This window comes from Vicugna pacos, chromosome 22 (assembly GCF_048564905.1).
Source record: "Vicugna pacos chromosome 22, VicPac4, whole genome shotgun sequence".
In the NCBI taxonomy this organism is placed as follows: domain Eukaryota; kingdom Metazoa; phylum Chordata; class Mammalia; order Artiodactyla; family Camelidae; genus Vicugna; species Vicugna pacos.
Window position 1 is genome coordinate 12,869,209 of NC_133008.1, and position 14,859 is coordinate 12,884,067.

General features: G+C 45.0%; 1 protein-coding gene across 1 annotated transcript in view; it reads right to left on the minus strand.

The window, feature by feature from the left end:
- Positions 1-14,859, minus strand: part of KCNIP1 (potassium voltage-gated channel interacting protein 1) — a 316,261-nt gene that overhangs the window by 125,393 nt on the left and 176,009 nt on the right. The window lies entirely within an intron of this gene.

The window sequence follows — 14,859 nt, forward strand, 5'->3', positions numbered from 1 at the left end:
TTCCACGGAACCCAGAGGTGGCCCCGGAATCCTTCTGAAACAGCTCTTCAGGAAACCATGAATTAAAAGTTGGCACAGGGAAGTGAAAATCCTATTTGCCGTCGCTGAATGAGAAGACTGCCCAGGGTCCTTCACACTCCGATACCCCCTCGAGGCCGCGTGGTGTGGGAAGTGAACTTTAGCCCTGAGCTCGGGATTTGCGAGCCCTGTGACCTGGGACAATTCTTCATCCGTAGCATTAGCTCTGTGGCCTCATCTAGTTCTAACGACCCGTGATTCATGACAGGTCAACTGATAAGGGCTGGATATGAAGTGACTGCACAAAATTTTGCACCCCAGGCCAAGAAGACACCATTGTCTGGGCGTGATGATACCTACCTCTAGGCTTAATAAGAAGGCATCTGTGCTAGGCATTTTAATGAGAACTTCAGAGTGCTATTTGAGATGAGGCTCCAGTGAATCACAGTAGAATCATATACTCAGGACCAAAAGTGCCTCAAAATTTACTTGTGTCACCTGTATCTGACACACGTGAGGTACCAAATGATACCATGGTATAGGGAGGTCTCAAGTGTCAGACATTGCCAAGTCTCTGCTTGTATGCCTCCTGCGACAGGGAGATTCCTACTTTTCAGGGCAGCCTGACTTTTTTATTTTTTTTTTGACACTTCTGAGTATGTGAAAGGATATTAAAAAAAAATCCTGGCCTTACTTCATTTCATGGGACCTTGTAACATGGGCTCACACAGGGCCATCAAAGCCTTTTGCCTCTTGATAGATGAACAGGTATTTGTAGTTACTTTCCAAGTCTTGTGTTTCTTTACCCCTGCTCCTCCCCTGCCATGTCTTCATGCTAAAACATCCTCAAGTCCCGCCACTGTTCCTTATATAACAGGGCTCTGAGTATCCATGCCCTGGATACGCCTGGGGGTGTCTATACCAATATCCAACTTGAACACAGCCCTGCAGGCATAGTCTGCTCAATGTGACGTGAAGTGGGAGGTGGAGAGGTGGCTGAGGGGCTGGGTCCTGGGGTCAAAGGACTTGGATTTGGACCTCAGCTCTGTGCGACCTTGCATAAGGGACTTCTCAGACTCTCAACTGCTTTATCTGGACATGAGATTGAAAACAGTACTTGCCTTATGGGATTAGGTTGGCTAATATGTGCAAAATACGCACAGGCAATGCTCAAGTAACATTAGCTGTTACCACCCTGTCTTTCTAGAGATGGTATTTCTGTTAGTATAAACTAAAGAAATAATTATCCAGCTGTGTTTCTAAGAAAGTGCAGATCCCTGGGAGCAGCTCTGTCACTTTTAGAGGTGGGACGTGGACCAGTGCATGGTGGGGGAGGGGTAGGGAGGGGGTCAGCCCACCCAAGCAATTAATGGCCAGGGGACCAAGAGTCAACTCTCCTTAAAGACTCAGAAAATAAAATACAGCAGAGAAGGCTGAGCCCTGGCCTGACAGAACACACCAGGGATGTCTATGAACTTGCAAGAAACTCGTTATTTCTTTTTTTCTTTCCCGTTTAGGGCTGTTCATCCCAGGGCATTTAAGAACTGATTCAGGGCAAAGTATGTGAGCTGGTAATGAGCTTTTGGGATGTTTTTCCCCACTCTGGCAGGGAATCAGAGAAGCAGCTAGCAGGGCTGTCAGAGGAAGGCGAAGAAGCCTGGCTTTGATTCCTTGTGAGCCACTCTAAGTCCTGGCCCAGCAGGTCTCCCCGCCTCCAAGCTAGGAGCCAAATCTGGCTCTGAGCAGGGGATGAGGAGCCTTGGAATTCCAAGAAATCTCTCGGGGCTGTTTGAAGAACCTCAAACTTCACTTTGAAATGCTGGAGGACCCAGCAGAGCTCAGCAGGGACCAGAGCCCTAGGAGGGGAGGTTTGTTATAGCCAGGAGATGCCATTAACTCACGACTTACCCCGCTGGACCAGCATTACAGTGAAGGGATGCCTTCGCTAAAATTGTCCAAGTGCACTTTATGACACTGGCAACTGTGGGGTAAGGCCAACTTCTGCCTAATCCTGCAGGCAAACAGGCAGGGCTGTTTCTCTGGCCTGCCTGGGGCTGTCTTTGGTGAATTTTTCATTGTTGACTCTCCAAACGTGGTCCATGAACTACCTTCATCCTAACTACTTGAAGTTATTTTTTAAATGCAGATTCCTGGGGTTTTCCCCAGGCCTGCTAAATCAGATCTCTGGGGCCAAGGTCTAGAATGTTATACACTTAACCAGCTCAACAGGTCTTTTTCAGGCTCATTAGGGTTTCAGAGCCATTGCATCTAGATGTAGATGTATTGTGTGCTCAATACATTCTGAGGCTTCTGTGGTTTTCAGAGCAGAGAGATTGTACATAGGGAGGTAGCGAATGTGGATAGAAAGAGAATAGAGTTTGGAGAGATGCATACCTGGGATGTATGCTGCTGAGTTTTGGGGTGATTTGTTACACAGCATTATAGTGACAATTGCTAACTTACTCAAGCCATTTTCAAATTAGCTCACTAGGCTTCACTCATGCTCATCTTTCAGTTTCTCAAACACATAGAGCTTGTTCCCACCTCAGTGCTTTTGATCTTGCTGGTCCTTCTGCCTGGAATCTCATTCTCCCAGTCTATTCATGATCAGCCCCCTCTCAATATTCATATTTTAGCTCAAACATCATCCCCTCAGAGAGATTCTCTTTGACCAGTCTATCTAAGCAGACGTCTCCCCTCCCCAGCCCTCTTTATCTTCTCTACAGCATATATCATTTTTTTGCTTCTACTTTAAGATACCTTATTGGCTATGATCATTGCTGGGTTCTCATTGCCTAGAACATAGCCTGGCATATAGTGGGCATTCAACAAATATTTGACGACTGAGTGAACTGTGCTACTTCTCCCAGCACCGCGTGTCTTAGGGAACCACTGCAAGCTCAGAGGGACCCTTTTAATGCCCTCTGATCTGCGGCACTCAGAGACCCCTGTCTAGCTCTTCCACTATCCTCAGCCCCCTCCTGAGCACTCACTGCTGTCTGTGAGAGCCCTCTAGTTTTCTTTCCTCCCTTCTCACTCTGTTGGCAGTGGGGACCTTTTCTCCACCACCGGGCCCCAGTGTAGAGCACTGCCTGCCTAGCACACAATGGCCCCTCAAGACACACTTGTTGATTGAGGGAATAAACAATATAATGTGTCCTTTGTCCTAACAATTCCACATCTAGTGATTTATCCTTAAGAGGTAATCACACCTGCACCAAATTGTTCACTGAGACATTTTTTTAGGCTAGCATAAAATTCTAAATAATCTGAAGTCTGTCAAGAGGAGACTGACAATAAGCTGTGATGTGGAAGAACACAGAGTTTGTAGCCAATATAAATGAAGCTCTTGGTATATGTACATTTAGGTGACTTCCAAGTTTTTTTTTCTTTATTTTGCTGTAAGTAATACTGCACGGAACATCCTTGTTCTCAAATACACGTGCCCATCTCTCATATACCTTTGGGATAGACTCCCTAGAATTTGAATGATTTGGGTCAGTTGGTATGAAATGTTTTTAAAACATCTTACATTTTCCAAATACACCATGTTGTTTCCAAAAATTAATCAACAAAATTACCTAGAGTACCTGAGAGAATAATATTTCTTTGTTTCTTTAACCTTTTTTAAATCAAATGAAAACAGCATTGGCCCAGAGTCAGAATTAACAAGCAAGTCGTTCCATATTAAAAGATTCAGTTAGAATGAAGACAAAGGCATCATATGAGCTCTGACATTCACACGCAACAGACACACAAATGGATTTCTCACGGGCTCCAGCTTTTGACTCAATGTATCCAGGCAACAGAAGTCTGGATTTAATAACAGATGTTCGCTGCATAGCAATCACCATATAATGCCAGGGTAGACTAAAACAGCATTTTATCAACCAATAAATGTGCTGTTTGCTTTATTTTACCATGTTGTTCTTCAGTTCCCTTCAAAACCGAGAGGACAGATTGAGTCACTCGGCATCTGCTGGGAGCAATATGCTTGGCTTCATTTAAAATGAAAAATCAGGTCTGTGTTTACATTTTTCACCAAAGCATGGGATCTGATGTGCTAACACTCCCAACCGGGCTAGCCGGAAGGGTTTTTAGGAAAATCTCAGGGGAACTGGGACCAACGCAGGAGTCAGTTACCCTTCTGGGAAAGACATATGGTGGTCCTTCCATTTCAATCAGCCCTACCAGAGGGAGGTCCGGATCTCCCCTACCCGTAGACCAAGTGTGGGCAAAAGGACCCTGCTGGGCTCCTTCCCACAGCCGGCAGCTTTAGGAACAAGAGTCTACTTTGAAAAGGCCAATCACCCAGCAATGTTTGAATAACAGCCTATGTGTAACCTGTAAATTGATGAATCCACGAACATAGTTTTCTGAGGGAAAATGCTTACAAGCTGGTAGCCAAGAATAATGTCACTTTAAATCAGTCCAGGTGGACAGAGAGACTAAGTCAGGGAAGACAGAAACAGGCTAACATTTGTCAGGTGTGTACTATGCACCAGGTGGCAGGCTAACTTTTCATATATTATCTCATTTAATGAGCACAGCATCACCCTGAGGCAGTACTCATTTGTCCTCACTTCAGGGGAGGAGGCAGAAGCTTGAAGACTTGAAGTCACTTGCCCAAGCAGCTAACATATGATAAGGGATGGTGTTGGGGTGGAAGGTCAATCCTATGCTAAATTGGGTGTGACTGATTGTGTTTTCCAAAGATACTTGCACCAACAGCTTCCATGTGCTCTTTTAGAACCTTGCCACTTCCCCATGGAGAGATGGGGTCTATGGTCCCTATCCTTGAAACTGAATGGGCTTTTGTTACCATATCAGCCAGCAGGTGTCCTGGAGGTGATGCTATGTGATGTCTGAGGCTAGATCTTGAAAGGCAGTATGACTTCTACCATTACTTGCTGGAATACTTGTTCATGACATCTCTAGCTACCATGTAAGCAGTCTGCCTACCCTGAGGCCACCACCTACTGTGAGGCCCAAACAAGAAGCTTATGGAGAAGCCTACACAGAGAGGAAACAGGTCCCTGACTGTAGCTCTCAGATGACAGCCAGCACCAATCTGCCAACCACATGAGTGAGTCATCTTGAAAGTGGATCTTCAGTGAGTTACCCCTACTGACTCCACATGGAACAGAGACAAGCCATCCCTGCCATGCCCTGCACAACTTGCAGACTTGTGAACAAAATAAATGATTTTTGTTGTTTTAAGGTATTGTATTTGGAATGATTTGTTATGCAGCAATAGCTAACTGATATACCAGTGAACTCAGAAGAGGGTTGATATTGCTCCATTCACTCTCTAATCTTGAGGGCCTGAGTATAACTTTTCAGTAAAAGAAAAAAACATATTTTTTATATAACAGTTGTAGGAAAGTGAATTATTAAAGAGAAAGGCCGGTCACTGTCTCTCTCTTGCCTTCTGAGACAGTCTGCACTCTGTCTATGGAATATGTATCTACTTTTACTTTAACCCCCACCACCATGTACCATCTCTCTAAATAAATCTACTTTTACTCAAAAAACAAACAAGAAAAAAAAAGAAGAAGAGGAAAGGCCAATTGTTAGCAGTCCTCTCCCCTTCCCTCGTCCAGCCCCACACAGGAAAGTCAAGCTAGCATTATGCTTCTAAAGGCTTACTTAGAAAACTTGTGCTCCCTTTGTCCAGAAGGAGAGAGGATAAAGGGAAGGTGGGCTTAGTGCATGTAAAGGAAGCAAATGGAAAGACTAAGTGAGGGGCAATTTTGAACCACTGAGCAGCACAGCCTAAGGGATGGACAGTGGGGATTAGCACACACAAACGCAGTGTAGACACAGGAGTAATATCAAAAAATGGCCACCACCCTAAAAGGAGGACCTGGTTCCAACTAAAGTTTTGAGTTCTTATTTGACATTCCCCTCTCCTCTCAAACTGGGATGGCACCTCCCAAAATAACTGAGGCTGAATTTTCTGCCAGGATGGCAGGAGGCAATTATACCAGATTATACTGATTCAAAGATATAACATAATTGATATTTTTTGCATCTATTTTTTCTGCTTAAACATGAGTGACATATGCCCTATAAAAGGGGGAAATTTTTCAGTAAGTGTTTACTCAAATTATTTTTATCACGTTAATATACACAGACATAAAGCTAAGTATAAAATCCTTACTCTTAGAGCTCTTATAGAGCTATAAAATAGAAACAAATTTCCAAATTAAACACAAATAAGACTGCAAAACCAATAAACTTAAAATTAACAACATTAGTTGAATGTGAGGTGGTCTGGTTTAAAGGGAACCGCTGCTTGCAGTGTGACTGTGGTGTGGAGATAACTTTTTTTTTTTAACATTTTACTTCAGCCTGCTGGTCGACTTCATGCTATGATGGCTCAAGTCTCTCCTGGAACTATCAGAAAATTGTATTCGATCACATGCAGGCAGTCTAGGTACCTAATTCCTTCTCTCAATTTTTTTTCCTTATTAGCTCATGACAATAAAAATGAAAATGAAAAGAAACCCCAAAATAAACAAATGCCCAACTCAGTTGGAAACATAAATGAAAATATGGACAGTAAAACCACATTGCATAACTCAGGGGTCAGTGAACTTTTTCTGTCAAAGGCCAAACAGTAAATATTTTTGGCTTTGCAGGCCATATGGTCTCTGTTGAGACTCTTCAACTCAGCTGTCTTATTGCAAAAAAAGCTCAAGATACTATGCAAACAAATGAGCACTGCTGTGTTTCAATACGAGTTTAGTCATGGATATCAAAATTGGAATTTCATAAAATTTTCAAGTGCCATGAAATATTATTCGTCTTTTGACTTTCCCCCCAGTGTTTTAAAATTAATTGTAAAAATAATTTTAATTAAATTAAATAATTTTAATTAATTGTAAAAATAATTTTAAATTATTCTAAAAATAAAACTAAATGCAAAAATAATTCTTGGCCTGGAGGGCATACAAAAACAGACTGGCTGTTGATTTGGTCCATGGGCTGTAGGTTGTGGATTCCTGGCATAGACTGTGACAAGAAGGTTACAACTGACGATCTAGAATATTAAATTGATGTTTAAATGATTTATCATTTAAATGAAAAATTTAAAATTTAAAAAAGAAGTTACCCTTGAGAATCCATAGTCCCTGGAGAATATCTCAAGGATCTGAAATGAGAGACAGTGCCCTGGAACATCCCCAGAGAGCCAGCTCACCACGTTGAACAGGGAAAGGAAAATGCAAGAGCTGCTGGAGTGGATTTCCTCAGTCCCACCACAGCATCTCCCTCCCCTTGCAGAGGCAACACAGTAGGTGCATAAGAAAAGTACCAGCAGTGCCCCCAGACCATCCATGGCAGCACTGTAGTAGCTGCAGCTTCTGCAAAAACCTGTTCCTAGTCCAGCCAGCTTGGAAAAGACTCCGCAGGTCTGTGTCTGGGTTCAGGGTAAGACAACGGTGTTTGAGCTCAGGAGAGAACCCTGGACACTAAGCTGGCCTCTCTGCTCTTCTGCTTATTGGCTGGATGACCTTGGACTTAACCTCTCCCTGTTTCTTTTCCTTTGTGTGTAAAATGGTCATGCTGCCGCCAAGGCTCCTCTACCTCTCTCTCCCCACATACATGAGGAGTGTTAATGAGACTTAAATGAGATAGTATGTGCAATGTGCTGGGCACAATACCTGGAATACAACCAGCATTCAACAAACCGCAGCCATTCCATCATTCAAAAGTCCACAAATGAAAAATGCTGGAGAGGCTGTGGAGAAAAGGGAACCCTCCTACACTCCTGGGGGGAATGCAGTTTGGTGCAGCCACTGTGGAAAACAGGATGGCGATTCCTCAAAAGACTAGGAATAGACTTACTATATGACCCAGGAATCCCACTCCTGGGCATGTATCCAGAAGGAACCCTACTTTAAAAAGACACCTGCACCCCAATGTTCATAGCAGCACTATTTACAATAGCCAAGACATGGAAACAGCCTAAATGTCCATCAACAGATGACTAGATAAAGAAGATGTGGTGTATTTATACAATGGAATACTATTCAGCCATAAAAATGACAGCATAACGCCATTTGCAGCAACATGGATGTCCCTGGAGAATGTCATTCTAAGTGAAGTAAGCCAGAAAGAGAAAGAAAAATACCATATGAGATCACTCATAAGTGGACTCTAAAAAAAAAAACATAAATACAAAACAACAGACTCATAGACATAGAATACAAACTTGTGGTTGCCAAGGGAGCGGGGGGTGGGAAGGGACAGACTGCGATTTCAAAATTTGTAGATACTGACAGGCATACATAGAATAGATAAACAAGATTATACTGTACAGCACAGGGAAATATATACAAGATCTTGTGGTAGCTCGCAGCGAAAAAAAAAATGTGACAATGAATATATGTATGTTCATGTATAATTGAAAGGTTGTGCTCTACACTGGAAATTGACACAACATTGTAAAATGACTATCACTCAATAAAAAAGTGTAAAAAGAAATCGCAGCCATTGATAAAGTCATTGTAATGACAGTTGTTGGGTCGTTGTTTGAGCCTCCCTGAGCCCCATCAGTGAGCGGGGGTACTGGGTGGTCCCACTTCGTCTCAGGGGTGGGTTGAGTCAGCCCACGCAGAAGTGCTGTGCAGCACACAGATGCCGCAGGGCAGCATCAGCCCCTCCCAGGACTCGCATTTGTTCCAGAGGCAAAGTCTCTAAATGAATATTTCTGTTTCAGTCAATAAGATTGTACAACTTGTGGTGAAAACTGAGAGGCGATTAATCATCGAAGCTGGAAGCATTTGATCCTACAGCAGAGAGGAAACAGAAACAATGTGCCAGCGATTTCAGCACGCCACGTACACCTTGGTCTTTTAAACGCTGCCTGGTGGGGTTATAAATAATTTTCCTTTGGTGTCAGTGGTTTGCACAAGGGAGTGTTTTGGGTGCGTACAATACTAGGCATTTAGCGGATTCCGGGTGTCAGTGGCCCCACTAAGGTCCATCTGCAAGGAGCTTTTCTCCACTCAGCAGGAAAACAGATGCAGAAGTTCCAATCTAAGATCTAAAACCTCTCAGCAGATGTTTTATTGGGCTTTTTTTGTTTTTGTTTGTGTGTGCATGCATGTGTGTGTGTGCATGTGTTTAACTGAGGCAACTCTTAAAAACTGGGACATTATGCATATAGTCTATTTCCAGCTTCTTTTGAAAAGTCAGGAAACCTAGCCACATTCCCCTGGGTAGCAACATGCTGGGGGTGAGAAGCAGCTATCCCTTTACAGAAGGTCCGTGCGCCTGCATTCACCACGGCCCCCACCACTCTCTTTCATCTTTCTGACAAGTAGACTATTTGGGTCGTCATTTACTACTGTGCGTGGGGTGCAATTTGTCTTATAGTAGAGACATAGTTCTTTGTATTCACATCTCTATTAAACTTGGGGAAATGAAAGATAGATCAAGAGGGATGCATTTTTCACGGAAAATGATGGAAAACATATTTTCCTGTGATACTGAAGAATATTCCTAAGTACTTTTATGCAAATGGCCAATCCCTGCTCTCTTGCATGTCTCATCTGACCCAGAGCTATGACTCTGCCCTATTTCCTAAGCCTCCAGAAAGCCCCACCTTGAAGCCCAGTCTTGATATTCACGTAATATACTCAGCCAGGGTCTACCAGGTGCCTGCTCTGCACTGGGCATCATGCCTGGCCCTGGACTGCAGGGGTGGATCGGGCAGAAGTGCCCTCTGTCCTCCCAGTCTGGCTGGCCAAAGGAACCCCAGCCATGCAAACAAGCCGTCCCAACAAAAAAGACTGTCTGCCTTCACAGGGAGAAAGCCACGTAGTATCACTAATGAGGAGTCAGCCATCTTTCCAGGAAGAAAATGATGTTTCTGCTGAGACCTAGAGAGGGAGACAGAGTGAGTTGTTCCAGGCAGAGGAAAAGCACATGCAAAGGCAAGAAGGCAAGAGAGAAAGGTGCTGGGAACCGCAGGAAGCTAGGTCTCGGTGGAGTACGCAGCATGGAGGTGGATGGGATGGGAGATTGTCTGAGAATGAGTCTAGTGGGTTGAGCATCTGGGCTGTGATGCATAGGCAGTTGGAAAGAGATAACAGCTCATGGGATGGGGCCTGGGGGATGAAATACATGGATAAATCCCAGTAGCCAGAGGAGACTGAGAGTAATCCAGAGCTCAAAAGATAACGCAGTGGAGGAGGGAGAGGGGGAGCAGCAAAGATGGACAGACAGTGCGGCTGCTAAGGGAGGCAGGGCATCCAGGGTAGCAACCCCTCAACATCTCTGCCGTAGGGCCCTGAACCCGAGGGTGATGGAGGCCCAGAGGACACAGTGCAGGCCCCAGAGCTGCACAGATCTGGCCATGCCATTTTCTGATGACTTAATATTTTTTAGCCTCAGCCTACTTATAAATTGGATAATGATAAATACCTCCCTGACTTGCTCTGTGGATTAAATGAGGCTAAAAGCATCTGGCACTTAAGGAGACCATAATAAAAGTAAGTTGATTTTTCAATTGATTCTGGTGTGTGCCTTTAAAACCCTGATGCCTACCCTGGGATGACTTATCTTCCTTTCCTCCCATGAGGCATCTCCTGTTCGGGGGCCCCAGCCCTGGACAAGCCCTCCCCGGTGCCTGCCATCTGTCACTGGCGCTCGCTCTAGTGCTGACCTGGAGCCTGGCACGGGGCCGCAAGGATAATTACCACTTCTGAATCGATTCCTTCGAGCCCTTTTGAGCAGGCTGAGGAATGCTGTGATTAAAATGATTAAAAACCTGCCTCCTATTTCACAGCTTTTAATATTTGATAAGATTTTGGAGAGACGGATAAGAGTAGGGCATGAAATCTGGCAGTTTGCAGTCCCAGCTTCCAGCCCCCTCAGGAAGCTATCCGAGCAGTGAAAAGGGGATTGAGAGCCAGAGAGAGAGAGAGAGAGAGAGAGACAGAGAATGAATATGAGGAAGGGTAAACCGGCATGCATCCTCCAAAGGGGAAAGCACAGAAAGAAAAGGGGAGATCTTCATTCTTCCAGGTTCTTCATGGGAATGCCAGTAATAATTAAGATTATCATCATGAAAATAATGATAAGATGACAACAGCAGCCATCATGTATCAGGTACCCAATATATGCCAGGCGTGTGTGTGTGAGGAATACATCTGCTTTAATCTTCCCAACGATCTTACAAGGGAATAGATTTCTTCTTGATTTTATAGAAAGTAGAGGCTCAGAGAGGCAAAGTGACTTTCTCCTGGTATCACTCAGCTAGTTACTGGGAGAACTGAAATCTACATTGGGTTGATTGGACCCCAAGCCCTACCACGGACAACGCTGAAGAACGTCAGGGCAGAAACAGGAAGACGCTGCAGATCAGGAGACCTTAGGATTCTCTCCTGCCCCCAACCATAGGCATGATAGTCAGTTGCCTTTGGAGAGAGCAGCCCCAATGGTCGGGGTATCAATGCGTGAATGCTTTGCTCTTTCTGTCACTGCAGCCCGGAGGCTTTCTCCATGCCAATTTCCTTCCTTTCATCCGGTTCTTGATGACTCTGCTGGAATGTCAGTTCACCCAGGACAGCGTCTCTGTTTGGATTCAAATAACCCTCACAAAGCTTAGCATGGTTCAGCACTTGCTAAGTGCTGGGGGCTGTTTAATCTCTTTTTCCCAGCTATTATCTCATTATGCACAAAACCCTAACAAGTTAAGTACTGCTGTTATCTTTATTTGACAGATGAGGAAACTGAGGTTCAGCGGTGTTGGGAAGTTTATTCAGATAACTCCAGTAGGAACCTGGACTGCTCTCCAGTGTGGAAAAGACAGCTTGAGGCTTCCCGAAGTCAGGTCTGGGAGGGTCACAGAAGTCCACCAAGAGCGTCAAAAAGTTCGTGGTCCTAGAAAAAGCTAGTCAGCAAAAGTCCCTCTCCTGCTGTGCACTGGGGGCTGATCATGGACAGTTCAAACAAGCTGGGTCAGAATGGGCTCCGCAGAGAGAGCTCGAGAAGTTGCTTTGTTCTCTTGATCCCTGGAAGGTAAGAGAATGTGCCAGGTTACTGCAAAAGAGCTGTGTCTCTGATTGAGGTCACCCTAGACCTCCCAGAGGACATGACAGTTGGGAGAAGGGCCCCACGGTTGCAGACAATGGCTGCTTTCCACTTGGAGGTGGAAGAGATACACCCGAGCCCATTCTGGGGAGATCCATGCAGTAGTGTGGGGTCTAAAATCCATCCTGCAGAGCAGAGGATGCTGAGTGGGAGGACATTAGCCATTGAGAATTCTGAATGGGATACAGCGTGGGAGAGGAAATAAACAAACCTAGGCAGTTTCAGAGAAAGAGCAGGAACAGGAAGATTTCAGCTTAATACAAGTATGAACGTTCTTATAGTCAGAGGGGTCTGTGAAAGAAGGTGTGAGTTAATCACCACTAGAAGTGAGTGAGCTAAGGCCATGCACAAATGGGGGATGCTGTAGAGGGTACTTAAGCCTAAGGAGAGAGTTTATAAACTTGAAGATCCCTTTCAAACCTCAGGAGTGCAGTAAACAGAACTTAAATCAATCTCTGTTCTCCCATGTTAATTTTAGCAGTCAGCACATGTTTGGGACACACTAGATATCCGGGAAATGTTTGTTGAAAGAAAATATAATCTGCTGCAACAGAGATGCACCAAAGTGTGCAGAAACACTAGTGAAGGAATCATGTTCCCATAATAATAACAGCCACAAAGTCCTCTATAGTTCAGTTAGTCCACATGGATAATCTCCTTTATTGCTCCCATTTTATAGATCAGGAAATCGAGGTTCAGAGTCAAGGGTCACACATGTAGAAGGTGGCAGAGCAAGGATTCGGAACCGCAGGGGTCTGACTTCATAGCCATGCTCTACACACCAGGGCTGCCCTGACCCTGGGTGCAAACCTCCTCCTTTGCTGAGGTTGTAGCCTGGACCCAGGGCAGCTCTTCACTGAGACCGCCTGGTGCCTGCAGTGGGGAGTGTTTCTAGGGCCAGAACAGGAGGAGTACAGTAAGCAGCTGCCCCCATAGTCAGTTTCTCTAGTTGGTTTCCATTTGCTGCTCAGAGATTCTTGGTTGGGTCTCTGCTCTCCCGAGAGTACTAACAATACTCCTGGGATTGGTGGCCTCGTCATCCCCCTCAAGGTTCTCCCTCAGCCACTACAGGTCACCTCCAACCAGCGACCTGCCCCTGACTCTTGGGGTGGAATGTTTAGACCCCATAGTCCATTGCTGGCCCCCTTTGGCTTTGTTCAAACTTCTGTCCAGGGCACCATCGCCTCAACCCACACCCACCATGCTTACTCCCCGTCCAAACTGTGACCAGGATGACCTGCCACTGACCATCTTTCTTCCAGGCTCTGGCCTCAACTGTCTCCCCCATTGCTTCTTAATCTTTGCTTCTTCAGTGGTTAGCTCCTGACCTGTCTGAGCTCTGGAGCTGGGTCCCATCTCCTGACTTCTGCCTGATCTGTATGAGATCCTTCTCTGACTCATCACTTAACCTTTTGTCCTCTTAACTCTTCACCCCTAGTCTGACTTCTTTCCCCCTGACTTCCCATCTGATGTTTGGTCTCATCTCCAACCCCCCTCACTTCCTGTCTCCCACTTCTCACTCATCCCTTAGACCAAGGTGTCTCCAGGCAACACTTTGGGCTCTCGGGACTGGGTAACTCTCTGCTGTGGGGGTTCTCCTGTGCACTGTGGGAGGTTTAAGCAACACACCTGGTCTCCACTCTCTAGGGACCAGGAGCACCACTCTCGACTTGTGCCCACCAAATTTGCCTCCAGAAATTCTCAAACATGCTCAGGGGCAAAACTCCTTCATGTTGAGAACCACTGTCTCTCATCCATGAGTGCCTGCCCCTACCCCTCAGGCACTGACCGGTATTCCATTCTTTCAACAACTGAACCTTGCGCATTTTTGTTTCCAGCTCTTCTAGATAACAACTATTCCCACCTCTCAAGCTACAGACCCCTGCCCTCCAGAATCCTGAATCAGATTCTTTTTTTTTTTGAATATCTGGCTGCTTGCCACAGACATTTTGTTCTCCGTACTCCATGCCATAGCTTCCTTCTTCCTGATTCTTTGTTTCCCTCCTTCTCCTGGCTTTTGGTTTTGCATCTTAATAACCAGTTCAATTTCTCAGGTGCTTTGGGTGGGTCATTAATTTCATGGTGCTCCACTCTTGTTAATAGCATTGTCCCTGACAACCAGGGGCCTGTTTAACTTCCATCCTCCCCTTCCTCTGCCTAGTTTTTTGCTTCAGTACAAGCCTTCATCACCTGTCCAGTCCCCAGGAGAGAAGTCAACCCTGGTCCACGTATCAGTGTAGACGATGTGGTCTCTGAGCCATGCAGATCTGTTTCCTGAGGGGAGGGAGGCAGCGTGGTGTACAGGGAGAGAGAGATATTGAAAGTATAGTCCCCAGCCCTATCTTGGTCCTTCCAATCACTGTGTGAACTTGGGCCAGTCACTGAATCTCTTGGAGGCTCGGTTTAATGCAATCTTTCCCTTTTCCTTTAAAAGCTTAAGAGGAAACATATAACAGTACAGATAGCTCAGGATTAGAAGAAGAGAAGTTTTCTTCCATAATTGTCCTCTCTCAGACGCCATCCTTATACATATATTATTTTCACATTGTTGCTAACACATATCCTGTATTTGTCTCATTGTTATCATTTTCTTACAGATTAGGCATTGTAATACTTTGCTGTGTCACATGGAGATGAGACACTTGGACTTAAAAACACTATCTAATTACTCCTCTTAAGAATCCTAGGAGGCAGATATTATTTCCTCCCATGAAGACTTTGAGGTCACAAGGTCTC